At 38.0% G+C, this 19675-nt stretch overlaps 1 protein-coding gene and 1 long non-coding RNA gene across 11 annotated transcripts in view; one reads left to right on the plus strand and one right to left on the minus strand.

Moving 5' to 3' along the window:
* Nucleotides 1-19675, plus strand: part of ZNF438 (zinc finger protein 438) — a 177558-nt gene that overhangs the window by 73366 nt on the left and 84517 nt on the right. For 8 of the 10 annotated variants that reach the window (XM_031652418.1, XM_021943956.2, XM_003903515.5 and 5 more), the window contains one exon: nt 9639-9715. The gene's annotated coding sequence lies outside the window, so the exon portion shown is untranslated. The remainder of the gene's footprint in view (nt 1-9638; nt 9716-19675) is intronic. The other 2 variants (XM_009214195.4, XM_021943955.2) reach the window with 1 other exon arrangement.
* Nucleotides 2156-8270, minus strand: LOC116269482. Its single transcript, XR_004177059.1, has 3 exons — nt 7472-8270; nt 4938-5052; nt 2156-2642 (listed from the first exon to the last, which is right to left on the minus strand). It is a non-coding gene; the product is annotated as an uncharacterized LOC116269482 (long non-coding RNA).

Below are 19675 nucleotides of genomic sequence, written 5' to 3' on the forward strand. Positions count from 1 at the left end.
CTTGCTTGAGGTGGATCACAGATTTTGTTCTAAGTGCTCTAAGAAGACATTTCTCAAAATGAAATTTGTTTTCTATTCACAAGATCAAAATTTATCAATATTTTAGAAGCCTAATAATTATAATTCAAAGGAAAATATATCCTTTTTGTTACAGTGCAGTGTAATCAAGTCTGTCCTTAAACAATATCCTCATAGTAAATAACTGAAGACTCTCTTCTGAAGACTTGTTTCTTGAGCCCCCTTTCTGTACAATATGGTAGCCTAACATCGAAGGCACATTGATAAATACAGCCCTGTGGGGTGAATAGGGAGGAGATCAGCAAAAGTACAAGGCCAGGAATGCTAGTCTTTGGTCGTATGACTCAGTGCCAAAAATGGAGCTACAAAAGACCTCGAGTAGCCAAAGCAACATTGGGAAAAAGAACAAAGCTGGAGTCATCACACTAGCTGACTTCAGATTATATTACAAAGCATTTCCAAACCTCAAGAATAGTATAAATATCCAGGCACAGGAAGGTCAAAGATCATGCAGCCTACCAAGACTGAATCATAAAAGAACACCTGAGTACAGCAATAATGAGTCACAAAATTGAATCAGTAATAAGAATTAGTCCATCAAAGAAAAGCCCAAACCCTGATGCTTTTCCTGCTGAACATTTAAAATAGAAATAATGCCAATTCTCCTCAAAATATTCCAAAGAATGTTAACCATATTAACCAGTAGTAACCAAAACAGCATGGTACACATATAAAAACAGACACATAGGACAGTGGTACAGAATAGAGAACCCAGGAATCCATGTATTTACAGCCAGCTGATTTTTTGATGAACATGCTAAGAACATTTGGGAAATGACATCCTCTGAAATAAATGGTGCTAGGAAAACTGGACATCCATGTGCAGAAACTAGATACCTGTTTCTTACCAACATCAATTCAAAATGGATTAAAGACAAACTATGAAACTATTAGAATAAAACACAGGAGAAACACTTTATGACACTCGTCTAGATAAGGTTTGTATGGGTAAGATTCAAAAGCACAGGCAAGGAAAGCAAAAATAGACAAATGGGATTACATCAAACTTAAAGCTCTGTACAGCAAAGGAAGCAAAAGAGTAAAGAGACAACCTATAGAATGGGAGAAAATATTAGCTAACTACACATCTGACAAGGGGTTAACATCCAGAATGTATAAGGAATCTAAACCACTCATTAGCAAAAAGCAAGCAAACAATTGGAATGCTAAAGTGGGATAAGATCTGAATAGATACTTCTCAAAAGAAGACATACAAATGGCAACAGGTATATGAAAAAATGTTCAACATCACTAATCATCAGGGAAACGCAAATCAAAACAGTAATGAGATTATCATCTTACCCTAGTTAGAATGGCTATTACCAAAGAGACAAAAAATAACAAATCCTGGCAAGGATGTGGAGAAGAGGGAACTCTTAATTTACACAGGTGGTGAGAATGTAAATTAGTACAGCCATAATAAAAAACAGCATGGTATTTTTTTTAAATATTAAAAACAGAACTGCCATATGATCTAACAGTTTCACTATACTGGGTGTATATCCAAAATAAGTGAAATCAGTATGTTGTTGAAGAGATATCTGCCCGCCTGTGTTTATTGCAGCACTAGTTGCAATAGCCAAGATATGGAATCAACCTAAGTGTTTCTTAGTGTGTGAATGGATAAATAAAATATGGCATATATACACAATGGGATACTATTCAGCCATAGAAAAGAATGAAATTCTGTCATTTGCAGCAAACATGGATGAACACAGAGGTCATTATATTAAGTGAAATAAGCCAGGCATCTCATTTATATGTGGAAGCTAGAAAAGTTTATCTCATAGAAGTAGAAAGTAGTATAGTGGTTACCACTGGCTGGGGAAGAGATAGGAGAGATGAAGAGAGGTTGGTCAACAGGTGCAAACCTACAGTCACATAGGAGGAATAAGTTCTGGTGTTCTATGGCACAGTAGGGTGACTGTAGTTAATAATAATATATATTTCAGAATACAAGAGAGGCTTTGAATGTTCTCATCAAAAAATGACAAGTATCAAAATACCACACTGTATTCCATAAATATATACAATTATTATGTGTCAAAAATAAAACTTTAAAAAGATATCAGTTTGATCACACACATGTTTATGTAAACATAGTTTTTCATTTCACTAACAGTATTCCCTCTTTTATATTTCATCACTTATCTCACATTGGTATTTTTTATGTTGTGTTTGAAAATCACTGCTATAGAGTACCATAAAGGGTCTTAATTTTGTATTTGTAATCCCACTCTTGCTTCAATCATGAGAAAGTGACTAAATAACTGTGTTAAATGAACTGAAGGAGAGCCTGAGCATGAATCCTTTGGCTTGATTATCTATGTACAATAGTTTAGTAAGACGAAAATGGTTGGTTATAATTGCAATGATTTAGTTGGAGTATATTGTGTTTGGAAAATTGTTTGTTTTATAATATCTCAGAGAAAATTGGCCTCTCAGAAATAATTTTACTGTATAATGAACTTTGCAAATTGCTTCTGCAAAATCACTAGGTTCAGGCTTCTGCTTTCAGTTAGGTTGTAGAAGGTGGTAGTGGGACATTGTGGCTTCTGGAACAACTAAAAGAAAAAACAAATTACAAAAATCAACGTTGTAATAATATGTTACTACCTAATAAAATGCCCCAATATTCAGTGGTGTGAAACAAGTCTCATTTAGCTCATGGGTCTATGGGTTGAAAATTCAGGCAGGTGCCAGCTTGGTGATTTTTGATTGCATGTCTCGTTGACTGAGATCATTGGGTGGTATTCTGCTCGTGGATGGAATGCTCTGGAGGATTCAAGGTACATATATACTGGGTGCCTGGGCAGAGGTGGAAGGCTAAGTCTACATGACCTTCTAGCATGGTAGTCTTAGCATAGTTAGACCTCTAATTATTGTGGCTTGGGGCTTCTAGAGAGAATTTTCCTGGAGATAGAAAGTGGACGCTGCCAGTGTCTTAAAGCCTAAAACTGAAAAATGGTACCATATCATTTCCACTATGTTCTGTTGGTCAAAGGAGTCACAGAGTCCTCTCAGTTTTAGTGAGAGAAGTCATAGGCATGACCTTTCAATGGAAGAAGTATCAAAACATTTGTGGCCATCTTTAATCTGCCACAGTCCACTATCCGGTCACAAATGATTCAGTCTCTTCCTGTGTTCCTTATATACTCACCCACTTCCAAGAATCCCAAAATTCCTTTCTAACTCTTCTTTACCCCGAATCTTAAAGTTCAAGAACTTGTTATTTCCAACAAGTATACTGCTCAGGAATCTCCTCAGGTGTAGCTGAAGAGACACCTACCCAACAATACAATGAAGAAGCAGTCATAGAATAGCTGCAGTAAACATTTCCATCCACAAATAGGGAAACAGGAGACATATAGCTTCACTGGTCCATAGAAATTTTGATATCCTGATGTTAGTTCTTTTATTAGGCTATTCTTGCCTCCTGATAATGATTCTCCCTGGCTCCAGGTTTTGCTCTCTCAATTTAGAGTCATCCTTTTTCTGTAAGAAATAGTCATTTTTTGCAACTGAGTAGCCTTTTCAGCCTTTCTGCCTGGAGAAATTTGAGAGTCCAAAAGCCTGTTTTCATTTTGCACTATCTCTGTCCCTTTCAGCGCAAGCTGATGTAATATTTTTTAAAACTTTATGGGTTTCCTGTGTATCAAATTGTAGCCCACTCCATTAATCAGAGGCCCACCCACATTTATTTTAGAGAGGCATTTTTTTTCTTTCACACTGAGTCAAGGTATTTTGAAACAACACCCATAATATTCCTATGAACTTTTCTGTCTATTTAAGAGTCCAAAGTGCACATCATCAAGATTCTTGGAGGCCTTTTGCCTTAGAACAGAATCTAAGTGTCATACTCTTAAGATTCTTAGAACCAAACTAGATTCTTAGAACCAAACTAGATACGATTTTAGTTTTTCTGTCTCAATAAGGTATTTTACAGCCATGCTGTAGAGATTTTTAATCCTGAAATCATGTTTTACTGGTAGTAGGCCCCAAGCCTTAATGGTAATTCTGTAACTCTGAAGCTTTTTCTTACTTTTCTCTCTAGAGATAATGGGGATGAGAAACTGTTTAGTTTTGAAAAGATCAAGTCCTGGTTCTTTAAAAATTTTCCTCCAAATTCTACTTGAAAATGAAACAGTTCTTTCATCAGTTTGTGTATGCATAACTTATAGGTAGCTAAAAGAGACCACCACTTTCAACCTTTTGCCTAGAAATCTTCTTAGCCAAGTGTACCACTTTATGGGGATATATTTTTTCTTTTTCTTTTTTTTTTTTTTGAGACAGAGTCTCACATTGTTGCTTGGGCTGGAGTGCAGTGGTGCGATCTTGGCTCACTGCAACCTCCGCCTCCCGGGTTCAAGCGATTCTCCTGCCTCAGCCTTCTGAGTAGCTGGGATTACAGGTGCCTGCCACCACGCCCAGCTAAGTTTTTGTATTTTCAGTAGAGAAGGGGTTACACCATGTTGGCCAGGCTGGTCTCAAACTCCTGACCTTGTGATCCGCCCGCCTCGGCCTTCCAAAGTGCTGGGATTATGGGCGTGAGCCACCGCACCCAGCTTATTTTGTCTTTTCTATTTCATGTGAGGAACAGTGTTACTTCCCACTGCATAAGAAGAGTTATTCCTCTATCCTCCATAAGGTTTTCATTAATGTTGTTCAAACCTTCACTAACAGTCTTCTTAAGTCACTTCCAGCTTCTGCTCACCTCTGGTCCCAAAACCAATGCCACATATTTTAAGATTTTATTACAGAATTCCACTTCCCTTTACTAGATTCTGTTATGGTTCTCTAATTCTGTGTAAGAAATTACCTAAACACATCCCCTTAAGACAACAGCCATTTTATTGTACCTCACAATTTGTGGGCCAGAGAAAAGGGCAGGCTCAGCCGGTGGTTATTCGTCTTCATGTAGCATCACCTGAGATCACTTGGTGGCCTTCAACTCGAGAATGAGCTCAGTGGGGTCTGGAGGATTGAAGACAGCTGTAATCACATTTCTGGCACTTTGGCAAAGATAACCCAAAACCTAGTTTTATCTGAGACTGTCAACCCGAGGACCTGCATATAGCTTCTCTACTATAACGGTCCTACAGTAGTTAGACTATGATGACAGTAGCACAAAAGACAGGAAGGAGGAAATAGATAAATTTTATTATGAAGTTTTTATATTTTGTATGTAAAGTGGTATAATATTTGAAGTTATGTTGTAGAAGGTTAAATGTGCATATTTTAAACATGAGAGCAATCACTAAAACTACAAAGATACAAGTATATTTATAATAGGCCAGTAGTGGAGATAAAATGGAAAACTAAAAAATATTCTATTTCAAATATGGCAGAAAAAAAGGGAAAAGGGAACAAGAACAGATTGGGACAAATAGAAAATAACAAGATAATTCATTCAAATCCAACCATATAAATAATTACATTAAGTTTAAATGATCTAAATATTCTAAAGACAGCAATCATCAGGCTGGATAAAGTAGCGAGACCTAACTATACTGTCTACAAAATATTCCCTTCAAATAGATACAAAGCGGTTAAAAGTAAAATAATCAAAAGAGATACCATGCAGATACTAATTATTAAGAAAACTGGAGGGAGGTATATTGATAGCCAATAAAATAAACTTCAAAACATGAGATAATACTAGCAGTATTGAGAAACATTTCATAATGATGTAAGAATCAATTAATTAAAAAGACATAATTTTAAATGTCTATAAGCCTAATAATAACAGAGCCTTAAAATACTTGAAGCAAAAATGGACAGAACAGAAAAGAGAAATAGATAAATCTATTACAGTTAGTTATCTCAACACTTCTCTTTCTCACTTTTCTCTCAATTGATAGAACAAGTAGGCAGAATGTCAGTAAAAAAAAAAAAAGTCTGGAAGAGTACTAGGTGTAAAGTAGAAAAAATCAACATAACCAAAAGTTGTTTCTTTGAAAAGATTAACAAAAGTAATAAACCCCTACTGAGAAAAAAAAATGAAAGTTCAAATTAACAATATAAGAATAAACAGGAAACATTAATAGAGATCCAGGAAATATATAAGGGATAAGAAAATATTATGAACAATTTTATGTCAATACATTTGACAGTTTAATGAAATAAACAGATTCCTTGAAACAACTGTTTCTCCTCTTTAATATGACTAACTGCACTAACATTCTTATTCCATCTTCTCTTGAATTTGTTCCATTATTTAGCACTTTCCCTTGAAAAATACAACATAAAAATGACTCAAAAGAAGTAAAAAATCTCTGGGAGGCCAAGGTGGGCAGATCACGAGGTCAGGAGATTGAGACCATCCTGGCTTACACGGTGAAACCTTGTCTCTACTAAAAATACAGAAAGTTAGCCGGGCATGGTGGCAGGCGCCTATAGTCCCAGCTACTTGGGAGGCTGAGGTAGGAGAATGGCATGAACCCAGGAGGCGGAGCTTGCAGTGAGCCAAGATCACGCCACTGCACTCCAACCTGGGCGACAGAAGTAAAAAATCTGAATACTGCTATATCTGTTAGAGGTATCGACTCCTTAATTAGAAATCTCCCCACCTCTAGTGGCATTCATCAACTAAATTGGGTCTCAGTATTAAGTCCTTGAGTGTGTCTAGAAATTTAAAACCACTGTAGCTGACGAGTTCTCCCCTCAACCCACCCCCCCCATAGTTTTCTTCATACTTTCCATTTATTTACTTTACATCCCTGTTATTGGAGTTTGAAGGGACCAATTAATTATATCACTTTTTTATTCTTTCTTTTGAACTCTTTAAGAAGTAGACTTAAGATGAGAATGAAAATGTCAGTTTTGTTTATGGAGAAACTAGGTAAAAGAATACACCTAGCTTTGCATCTTGTCTTCCTACCCCTTCAAATTGGATAGACTTAACTTTTCCTGTAGTGTTTACTATGTAGATGACTGGACAATGTATTTGCATTTGGGCAAGCAAGTTCTGAGAGTCAGAGACTGATGACACATGTGGCCAGTCTTTTGCCCTTTCTCACCAAACAGATGTGTCAGAAAGAGGGAGAAAGGTTGGTGTTTTGTCACCTACAACTTAGGTGACGTCCTAGTCTTAATATGGTCCATTTTTCCAAGCAGTCATGCCTTCCCAGTTCAGATGGAACCCACAGTTAGTCCACTGCTGACTTACTTTCAGTTCCTTATGTTGTTTGGACCTTATGCTCTATTGTGAACAAGTTTTATAACTTTGATCTTTTCTCATACCTGTTTTCCCTTCTCTTCCCTAGAAATTTAAACCTGGCATTCAAAGGCTGTAATTTTTTTTTTTTTTTTTTTTTTTTACCATCTCAAGAAAAAGCATGGCATTTAAAAAATCCTAGGTTTTAAAGGAGGCTTGATTTGTACCTTTGCTTACCAGTATCAATTCAAGGCTCGGCATGCCACCTTTGTTCATTAGTTCCTTTTCTTGTAACTCTTTCACTACCATCTCCCTTTTCTAATTCCTGTTACTGGTTGACTTCCAGGACAGTGCTCCAAATTCTTCAGTGGTGTCACCACCGGGCTTGAAAGTAATGTCAACCCATACCATGTGACTATAATCTGTTTCTCCAAATTCATATTTTTGAGTTTCTGATACTCAGAACTCACAGTGTTTTGCCAGCCAGAATTGTTTCAGTATCTTAAATACTGAAAGCCCCTCTTTTCTGTTTTCTTATTCTCTGGCAATTTTTTTCTTTTAAACTCTTAAATTCAAATATTTTTTTCTGTTCGTATACTTTCTCTCCATCTCTTTTTCTCCATTCTCCTCCTCCCTTTCCCTCTTTCCCTCTGTCTCAATAGATGGTCTTGCGATTGGGTCTGAACTCCCTCAACTTTACTCCCTTACACACAAAATGTTTATATTCGTCACCCATCCTTTCCTCTATTTCTAACCGTAGAGAAACAACTGTTTCTCCTCTTTAACATGATTAACTGCACTAAAGCTCTTGTTCCCATCTTCTCTTGAATTTGTTCCATTATTTAGCAATCTCCCTTATATTTCTTCCTGTTACTAGCATTAAAAATGGAAGAAAAAAAAAAAAACCACCAACGATGAAAACCTTGTTAAAGATTCAGCTTCACTTTCAAAGTATGCCAGACTTCTTAGAAGACTAAAATTTATTGATTAATTCCACTTTTTCTCCTTTAAAAAAATTTGCCAATTATTGGAAGTCTTTGTTTACTTCTCTTGCCTTTCTGAAATGTATTCCGAAGGTTCCCAGTGACTGGTAAGTTCTTCTCAGTTCTTCTGCCCTGAAAAGACAGGACTGGGCACGTTCTTCTTTTGCTCTTCTTTCGTGACTTCATTGATAGATATCCGTATTTTGTGGAAGGCCCCTTCTGAAATAAATAAACCTTTTAGGAGATGTGCAAACTGTTCTATTGACTTAGTGCAGTAAATAAGACTACACGAATGATTCTGAAATGATACCTCCTTAGAGAAAATTTGTGTAAGATTTTTATTATAGGTTGGAGCTCCGAAGTTCTAGGACAGGTTATCAGAAATGAAGCGAGTCATTGGATTGGTTGATTTCTTAAGTTCATGGTTGATGTAAACAATGCATGGTTCTGATCGGAAAGAAAGGTCTATTGTGGCCTAAGAATCCTACGTTTGTAACCGTATAACTGAATGTTGGTGATGGTTTCAGATCTCAGTCTTGCATAATTGTTTAGGTGGTCATTATGCTTCTCATTTTCAAGTATATCTTCAGAGAATTTTAAACTTTTTACTTTTATTGCAGTTACTGTGATTTCTTCTCATCTTGACTACTGTAGTAACAAAATGGATCTTACTGCTTTTTGAATTTTCTCATGGTAACTTACACTTGAAAACCAGAGCCATCTTTTACAATACAAATTTGAATGTGTTTTCTGCCAAACACCCTTGATGTCTCTTTATATGTAAATAAAGCCCCATGTACTGACTCTAGCATGCAGCTTCTTACAATATAATCTCAGCCCCAAATCCCAGTCCTTATAGATCTCCCTCCCCATTTCCCTCTTTCTGTTTGTATTCAGTCCATAAGTCAGAGCCTTCCCACATTTTCCTTATAGTAATTAACGTACTCCAAAATCCCACAGTGCCTTGTGTCACTTGTAGCACTTACTACATCTACCTCAATATAGAGTTTTTCGTGTTTGCCTCTTATGGCGGTTTGTATTTCTTAAGGACAAGAACTGTCTCTTATTCAACTTCATGGCTCCCTGTTCCCTATGATACTGAGTAGGGCACAAATGCCAGCTAAATTTTAAATAATTCAGTTTAAATCAGGGTTAAATATCTAATAATATGTTTTCTAAAATTTTTAGGAGGTTGACATAAAAATAAGTGAAGACAATATATCTCCTATTTTAGAAGTCTTTGAGCACAGCTTGAGATTTTTATTTTAGATTCTCAAATTATACATAGTATCAGAACTGTAAATTTTATAGAACTTCATATAACTCTTTTATGGTCTTTCAGGTGCAATCATCTGATTGGCTTCTATAAGGTACCTAGAAATTCTTTTTAATTTTGTTATTTCCACTGCATTTGTTTTCAGATAGAAATGAATGCCATTTCCCATCCAGTACTGAAGTGTTAAAGTTAGAAGACATTTGCTAAGTCAAATCACTTCAGGTAAGTCTGCTTACATCTAGCTTGGTACCAGCTTAAGGTTTATTTAAAATGCAAAGAATTAAGTTCACTAACTTGGACATCTCAACTCTCAAATTTCTCAGCATATCTTCTAGTCACCTGGTATGTTGAATCACTGGTCTTGGGAAATAGTGGGAAAATGATTTCTTATTAAATTTCACATGTTTATAAAAATAAAATGTTCTGGCCAGGCGTGGTGGCTCACGCCTGTAATCCCAGCACTTTGGGAGGCCGAGGTGGGTGGATCACCTGAGGTCAGGAGTTCGAGACCAGCCTGACCAACAAGGTGAAACCCCATCCCTACTAAAACTACAAAAATTAGCTGGGCATGGTGGCAGACATCTGTAGTCCCAGCTACTCTGGAGGCTGAAACAGGAGAATTGCTTCAGCCCTAGAGGCCGGGGTTGCAATGAGCTGAGATCATACCACTGTACTCCAGCCTGGGCAACAGAGTGAGACTCCATATCAAAAAAATAAAATAAAATAAATTGTTCAGTTTTAAACTCATGGTATTGTTTGTTTAAATGAGACTAACACATTAAAATCATCCTTGTATTTGTATCAAGTCTAGTTGAAAAGTCCTAAGTGCTAAACAATGCTTTTGTATTGTAGCTTTTATATATATATATATTTAGTTTTTTAAGTCTTTATGCAACTTTTCTAAATTATTTATATGTTCTTATTTAAAGAAGTACTTTGTTAATTAACTAGCACTTGAACCTTAAATGTTTATTAACTATTTGTGTAAAAAAATCTTTGAAAGTTCATCTTAATCACCCTCAACTCTTACAGTGATCTCCTAATAATCTTTCTGTATTCATTCTCTCTTCCCCTGTCCTGTGTTCATTGTTAGATAAACCTGCATATAGAACCACTTTTAGTAATTTTAAAATGCTTTAATGGCTTCCAACTCCCTCTTGGATGGAATCTGTGTTCCTTTGCCTGGCATTCAAAGCCCCCCACCAAGGTCCTGAAAACATACCCCACTTGAGCCAACTGGGCTTTTCCTGTACTCTGAAGTCTCCTTGTTCTTCATGCATCTGTCTTGACTTGTACTGGCCTTCCTGCCTGTGACGTCCCCTGCTGCCCTGACACTGTTTCCTCTGCACATTGAAACCCTGTGCAAGCCTCTCTATGACATGTTCCCTGATTACTCCAGCTAGAAGCACTAGTTCTTTCTCTCTCTGCCAGTGTCATCTGATGTTTTGTTTGTGTCACTATTGTGGCATATTTTACCATGCAGCTTTATTGTTTGTGTTTATGTTTGTCTTATCTCCCACCATACATTGTAAGAACTATAAAATCAAAGATCTTGTCTGATTTTTGTCTCCTACAGCTTTCACCATAGCCTTTAATAATGCTTAGTAAATATTTATGTAATAAGAGTGTGCTTGGCTTTTTCTCTCATCATTTTCTTTGTCTTTCATCCATATAAATGCATATGTTCCATATTCTTGGCAACCATTCTTGTTCTGCACTCCTAGTTGCCGTCTTACCCTAGGAAAATACTGACCCTAGTGCAGTTAACAAGATACAGTCAGTTCCTGACCAAAGAAATACACTGTATTCCAAAAGTTCATGTCTAGTTCTGTTGTTTGGAATGCAGAATGCGTTTTTCCACAAAAACAATGTTATAAATAGTGGTTAGGTTCTCAGCCAGCCCTCCCAAGACTATTTAACTCACAAGTACCAGCACTCCTTTCACTATGGGCAGCCATGGTGTACAATGCTGTTTTGTGGAGAGATTGTAGCTCTGGATATGGAAATATATCTCCCATGCTCTAGGAACAGGATAGAAAGTTTCTGGGCAGGTTGAACAGTAGGAGAGTCTGAGCTGGGGCTCTGACAGTGTTGGCTACTCTACCATCAGAAGCTTCTTGGTTTTCAGTATTTACAGGAGAGACTTTTACCTATAGATTGCTGTTACTCTCATGTCACCTAAATGGAGGGCAAAGGGACACTTGCTCTTCTGATCTTTCCCACAGTTGATTAGGATGGTAAATGGGGTTTTCTCTATCCTTTCACATGAGTGGGTTGTTTGTAAGTCAGGTATTGACAGATCAGGGACTATTTTACTGCTTCCTCCTTTTGGATGTGATACAAACTTACGGGAATTGAATATATAAACATAGAAAATACTTCTATCTGTAGGAAAAAAACACATTTACAGGTATCACCCCTGTATTTGACATCACATCAGTTTTTGTGGACAAGTGATTCTCATTTACATAAGCATAATAATGCTTCTGGTAAGAAAAACGTCAGTATGTACATAAACAACCCTCAAGGTTGACGGTTAAGGTTGTCAGGCTGTAAGAAAAAACACTTCATAAATTTCAGATAATTTAATTTATTCAGTCATAAGTATTGAGCACATGAGTGTCTACTTTACGCTTAATACTGTGGTCAATGCTAGGGGCTAGGAAGTGGGAACAAAAGATGTTATATAAAGTTTGCCTTCAGGCTGGCGCAGTGGCTCATGCCTCTAATCCCAGCACTTTGGGAGGCCGAGGTGGGCAGATCACGAGGTCAGGAGATCGAGACCATCCTGGCTAACACGGTGAAGCCTCATCTCTACTAAAATTACAAAAAATTAGCCTGGCGTGGTGGCAGGCACCTGTAGTCCCAGCTACTCAGGAGGCTGAGGCATGAGAATCACTGGAACCTAGGAGGCGGAGGTTGCACTGAGCCAAGATCTCACCGCTGCACTCCAGCCTGGCAACAGAGTGAGACTCTAGCTCAAAAAAAAAAAATAAATAAAGTTTGCCTTCCCTGGGAAGTCTGAAATATAGAGAGCATAATATTAAACATTCACATTGAAAACAATATGTGATTAATTGACATAAAATGCTTCATAAACATAAAAAATGCCTTTTGGATTCTCAGAATGGAAATATTATATCCCCATGGTTGTAAGGATACTGGTGGGATTTCACTTAGTTTTAGAAGAATAGTACTAAAGCTAGGCCGGGCATGGTGGCTCAAGCCTGCAATCCCAGCACTTTGGGAGGCTGAGGCGGACGGATCACCTGAGGTCAGGAGTTTGAGACCAGCCTGACCAATATAATGAAACCCCATCTCTACTAAAAATACAAAAATTAGCCAGGCATGGTGGCATGCTCCTGTAATCCCAGCTACTCAGGAGGCTGAGACAGGAGAATCACTTGAATCCAGGAGGCAGAGGTTACAGTGAGCTGAGATTGCACCATTGCACTCCAGCCTGGGCAACAAGAGTGAAACTCCATCTCAAAAAAAAAAAAGAAACAGCTAGAGAGGAAATGATATTCCAGGTTGGATTAACAGCATGAATAGAGGACTGGCAACACAAGCAAACAAAGCATTACTGAGTGGAGCAGAAGGGTTAATTCATGTTGGCTGAAACAATGGGAGGGCAGTGGGGAATTAGACCACTGGTTCAATCCTGGCAGTAGGTAAGAGTCATCCATAGATATTTTTAAAGATACTAACTCCCCAGATCTTAGCCCAGAACTAGTAAATAGAGTTTCAGGGTGTGGGACATAAGCCTGTTTATTTTTTAAAGCTCCCCTCATGGTTCTGATGTTCATCCACGGTTGAAAATCCTTGAATTAGAAGAATGGGCCAAACTTAGGAATACCATGAATGCCCTCCTAAGGAGTTGAGCCTCTGTCCCTCAAGCAGTGGGAAGACTGCAGAAGTTTCTGAGATGGGTGACAGGATCAGATTGGTGTTTGCCGAGATAAATGATTTGTCAGCTACATGTGAATGGAAGAGAAGTAAGAAACAGCTTGAATTAGAGCAGTGGTAGTGGTAATAAAGAGAAGAGCCACCTTTTTAAGTGTAGTTAGATGTGTGGGAGCTGGTGATGTCAGCCTTGACCTCAGCATGATCTGTTTTATAAACTGATTATACAACTTCATCCTCATTAATTTGATCTCTTTACTTACTCGGCCTGGCAACTTAAATAGTAATTTCAGCGAGTTTGCATTTAATGGAAGAAGACCATTGTCTACTCATGTACCCATCTAACTCATAATAGTAAGTGAAGTTATGTGTATGAGGAATATGACCTTTAACATAATCATTATAAAGCGTTTAATAACCTCCCACATATGCAATAACACAACCCCAGTCCTGCATGATTGTGCCAAGAGCCAGAATCACATGTATAAAGTAGTTATTAGGATGCAGTTCCCTGGCATTAAGTTGAAATTTGAAGAAATGTTCTAAATCATGTTATGTATTTTAATATTTTTAGCATTAAATTTGATAATTGCATAATTTTCTGATGTTAGACCCAAGCATGCCTCCGGACTATAGCACCTTTTCTTAGTCTGAGTTTATGCTTCTCTTCGGCAAGGAGTGCAGCTCCTCACCCCACATTTGGGCCCATCCCCTGCTGATGTCAATCCATGAGCACCCCTGCCCTAGCCTTATCCAAAGGGATAACTGGGCCAGCAGAGAGGAGTTGTAAAGGAGTCAGAATTTCTCTTGTGGCACAGACACACAAAGGATCTTGGTGGCTCTTTTGCTTCTGGCCCAAGAGGAACATGATAGCTGCTAAGGTATACACACTGAGGAGTCCCAAGTCTCACCACAGTTCATATCTCTTTGATGTGTTTAAATTTTTTTTATGTTTGGAGGCAATGAACCACATTAATTCGAGAGCAGAGAATAAGTTCAAAGCATAAAGTTTTGACATGACCTGCCTCCTTTTAAAAAAAGCTCAACGTCATAACTTTTAAAAACAATGACTTTCTTGCCAATTCTTTAATAGTACACATGTGACAACAGTTTCTACCATGGTCTTTGTCCATGACAATGCATTTATTGTTGTTTTATCAGTATCTCCACATTCTGTGAGTTACATTTCCTTTTTTTTTTAAGATGAAATCTTGCTCTTGTCCCCCAGGCTGGGGTGCGATGGCATGATCTCGGCTCACTGCAACTTCCACCTCCTGGGTTCAAGTGATTCTCCTGCCTCAGCCTCTCGAGTAGCTGGGATTACAGGCGCCTGCCACCACGACCAGCTAATTTATGTATTTTTAGTAGAGACGGGGTTTCACCATGTGGGCCAGGCTGTTCTTGAACTCCTGACCTCAGGTGATCCACCCGCCTCGGCCTCCCAAATTTCTGGGATTATAGGCATGAGCCACCACGCCCGGCCGAGTTGCATTTCTAATAGCTATTTAGAGTTCTGCTAATCACCCAATTGTTTAACCAGAGAGTGGGTGGTTTACTTAGATTTGAGGGATTCTGTAGTAGAGAGGGAGGAAAAAGGGGGTAATATTTATCAAGTGCCCACTCTGTGCCATGTTCTTTACATGTGTTTTTCCACTTTAACTCCATTTTACAAATGAGCAAATGGGGCTTTAGAGATTTAAAAAAATTTATCCGAAGTCAAAAGTCGAGTTGGCTATAGAAACTGGATTTGATTACAGGTCTGGCTGTCTGACTGTCTAATCATCCTGGTCTTATAAATCTTCATGGCTTTTATGTGTGGGGTAAGATCAGTGAACTCAGAATTAGGAGGTTTGAGTACAGGCTTCACCTCTTCTATAGTTTGGATGTTTGTCCCTCTGATATGGTTTGGCTGTGTCCCCACCCAAATCTCATCTTGAATTGTAATCCTCATAATTTCCACATGTCTGAGAAGAGACCTGGTGGGAGGTGATTGGATCATGGGGGCAGTTCCCCCATGCTGTTCTCATGATAGTGAGTGAGTTCTCACAAGATCTGATGGTTTTATAAGGGGCTCTCCTCTCCTTGCTCCTCATGCTTTTTCTTGCTTGCCACCATGTAAGATGTGCCTGCTTCCTTTTGCCATGATCGTAAGTTTCCTGAGGCCTCTCTAGCCATGTGGAAGTGTGAATCAATTAAACCATTTTTCCTTATAACTTAACCAGTCTCTGGTATTTCTTTATAGAGATGTGAGAACAGACTAATACACTTTCCAAATGTCATGTTAAAATTTGATCCCCATGTTTGAGGTGAGACCTAATGGGAGGTGTTTGAGTCATGGGAGCGGATCCCTCATGAATGTCTTGGTGCCCTCCTTGCTCTGTTAGTTTCCACCAAGAGCTATTAAAAAGAACCTGGCACTTCCTCCCCTCTTGCTTCCTCTCTTGCTATGTGATCTCTGCACTTGTGGCTCTCCTTTGCCTCCGGCCATTAGTGGAAACAGCCTGAGGCCCTCACCAGAAGCCAAAGGAATGCTGGAACTGTATGCCTCCTGTATAGCCTGCAGAACCATGAGCCAAAGAAGCCCTTTTTTCTTTATAAATCACCCAGCCTGACATATTTATAGCAACACTAAATGGACTGAGGCAACCTTGTCACTAACAACCTTGAACAAGTTATTTAACATCGCTGAGCTTGAGTTTCCTCATATGTAATATGGAGATAAAACCTGCTTTACCAACCATTTGGGGTTGTGGTGAGAATGATAAGCTAGGGAGTTTCCAAATGATTTCATAGGTATAAAAACCAATAGAAATTTCAGAGATGTTTAATTCAAGCAAAACACAACAACATTGAAGCAAAACACAACAAAAACAATAAAGATTAAATGAGATGATTTGGACATGTTTTATGGTATTTTATTTCTTAGCGTTGCTCTACAAACGTACTAAAAATAATGTTGGTCAGATTTGTAAGTTCTAGACACTGTGGCGTTCCAAGCTGTCTCACTGTGCATTTAATACCTCACTGTAGTAGAGAGTGTCTTGGCAACATATCAAGTACCTGTTTTCACTTGCCAGAAGCAATCATTAGTTTCTATACCATAGCAAATAGGTCTGAACTCTGGTAGATACTGAATAAATGTTTATAGCCAATGAGGCTACTAACTAGCGATATGGCTTATTGGACTAGAGTTGATATTAACATTCTCAGAACAATTTTTCTTACATTTTTGAAGTTTTAGAACAAACCTGAGGAATAAAGACATTTTGTAAAACTTTTCACAAAACTGCTTTTCAAAAATGTTTGCAAGTTTCTGAACAACTTTTATAGGTTACAATATGGTGAATACTGAAAGACAGTTATGAGCTATTAATATCAACTTACAAATCCTTCAAGTATGTATATACAAGAGGTAAGAAGTTTGGGGAACTCAATAAATTGTAAGGATAGGGCTGTGAATGAAGTGACAGTGAGCCTGAGAAATATTAAAGTCATGTCCTAGCCTTACACAAAACCTTTACCCAGTTAAAGCTGTAAGTCTTTTTCTACATGGGACACCAACTGACGAGTAGAGGAGCAGTATCAGACTTCACATACACACATGCAGATCAAGGAGAGCACACCCATTTGGTCTTGGATTCCTGAGTGTGTGCAACTCTTCTGCATCTGCCAACTCAGTATATCCCAAAGAGGGTTCCCCTGTCCTCAAGTACTGATTTCAGCATGGCTCCCAGTGCCCACACTGTGCCTGCTTTCTGCATCTGGTAGATGGAAAGCTGCAGTTGGGGCCAGGTCAAGTGAAGTGCAAGGGGCAGTAGACATGGAAAGCAAAGAAAACATACAACAGAGATTGCAAAAATCTGGACCTCTTGACAAGTTTGGTTCATAAATGTGTTTTGCGTAGCCTGCATAGCATGCATAATGTTTTTTATTTTATTTATTATTAATTTTACAGACAGGGTCTCACTCCATCACCCAGGCTGAAGTACAGTGGCCTTATCATAATTCACTGTAGCCTTGAACTGCTAAGCTCAAGCCACGCTCCCACCTCAGCCTCCTGAGTTACTGGAATTACAGGTGCAAGTCACGATGCCTGGCTCTTTTGTTTTTAAAGCATAAATAGCTTGTTAACAGGTATTATTTTAACTAGTAACTGATATAATTTGTTGTTAACTACTTTAATGCACAAATCCAGATTTCTGCATTCTCTTGGAAACTGGCAACTTTGAACCTGCTCTTGCATGTGGCAGTAACCAGCTAGAGCTAAGTAGAAGCTGCCTCTATTAGATGGGAGGCTGTGCTTTTACATTATAGGTTGTAACCTATAACACACCTGGCTGTTGTTTTTCTTTAAACAGAATTTAGAGGAAAGTTTAAATGTTACTCATACCACCATCTGTTAAAATTGGAAATAGCAAGTTGATTGGATGACATATTTTAATGCAAGTGAGAGATGGTATTAATTTTCTAGGACTGCATAAGCAAGTACTACAAACTGGATGGCTTTAAATGACAGCAATTTATTCTCTTACAGTTCTAAAGGCTAGAAATCTAAAGTCAGGGTGTTGGGAGGACCATGTTCCCTCAGAGGCTTATGGGGAAGATTCTGCCTTGCCTCTTCTGGCTCCTGGTAGCCCCAGGCATTCCTTGCCTTGTGGTAGCATAATGCCAGTTTGATTCCATCTTCTCATGGCTGTCTTCCCTCTGTGTGTGTCTACATCCAAATTTTCCTCCTCTTGTAAGGATACTAGTACATTGGATTAGGGCACACCCTAATCTGGTATGAACTCATTTTAACCTGATTATATCTGCAAAGACCCTATTTCCAAATAAGGTCATATTCACAGATACTGGGGGTTGGGACTTCAACATACCATTTTGGGGTACATAATTCAACCCATAACTGGTGGCATATTTCTTTGTAGAGTACAGAGTAATGGTTAAGGGCAGGGTGCCTTGAGGCAGAGTGCCTGCATTCAAATTCACAACCTATTTGCTATGTAATCTTGGGTAAGCTGATTACCCAATACCTCAGTGCTCTCATCTATACATGGGATAGTGGCACAATCCTGTAAGGTTATTATAGAATTGCAGTAAGGACAAAATAAGTTAACATGTATAAAGCACTTATTACATTGCCTGGCACATACTATATGCTCAATAAACTGAACTGTGGTTATTATTAGCTCTTACTCATATATAATTTAAATGTATGCAAGGAGTACCAGTGTCAAAAACTATTATTTAAGATAGCATTATGAAACAAACCATGGAAAAACCAGGGATAGTAGGTAGAATTGTTGCATGAAAAAATAAAGAGAGACTAGAATTTTAATAAGTTTTTTTTTTTAATGCATGCAACTGTAATACTTTAAAAATGTTAGCATGCTCACTCTTTTAGATTACCTGCCTGGCCCTTATATGCACTTGAAGCTAACTGAAGACCCGAAGAACTTCAAACCCAGAAGCTTAGATATTACCTGTTGGGTTGTTGAGCACAATGGCCTGTAGATAATAGGGAAGTTACTCCAGGGACAGTGTCCAAGGAACACTGACTTCTAAAGAAACCTTCCTACATACCTCCTTGGGAGCACGTTATTACCGTCTACCTTCTCCTTATAAATCTTTAGATTAAAATTATCCTGGTCCCGAGTCTCTGGGTCAGAGATTGAGACTGAATAATTCTTTGAATTTAAATTATACGTTTCCTCCCAAGGGAACAAATATTTTAAGGTGTATTATTTCATTTTTCCACATAGAGTTTACATAAAATAATTCTACAACTTGATCTTTATTAAGAATCTGAGACCTCTGATAGAGAAGGTATAAAAAATTGGCAAGAATGTTCTAAGTACCTGGAAGAAAACTGTTCAGTAGGTTAGTGGCTATTGGATTTTTAGTACTATAAAATATACATACACTTCATTCTCAAAGATACTGCTACCTTGAAGACATGAATATTTAACTAAAGTCAAAGTATTTGACCTAAATGGTGAAAGGGACACATGTGTGAACTTTATTTCTGATTTGCGATTTTATTTGAATAAAAAAAGTTAGGGTATTTAATTTGGAGCAAAGAAGTGTTATTTCTGTTGTTCAAGTATTAGTGATTGGAACATTTAGATTCAATGATGTGTTCATCAGGACTGCTTCAGTTCCAAAGGAAAGAAAGCCAGCTCAAACTAGTTTATGAAAATAAAAGAAACTTGATTGTTTCTGTAACTATGGTTTCCGGAGGTGCATCTGGCTTCAGGCATGGTTTCAGCCAGGAACTCAGAT

Source organism: Papio anubis, chromosome 11 (assembly GCF_008728515.1).
Source record: "Papio anubis isolate 15944 chromosome 11, Panubis1.0, whole genome shotgun sequence".
Classification (NCBI taxonomy): Eukaryota; Metazoa; Chordata; class Mammalia; order Primates; family Cercopithecidae; genus Papio; species Papio anubis.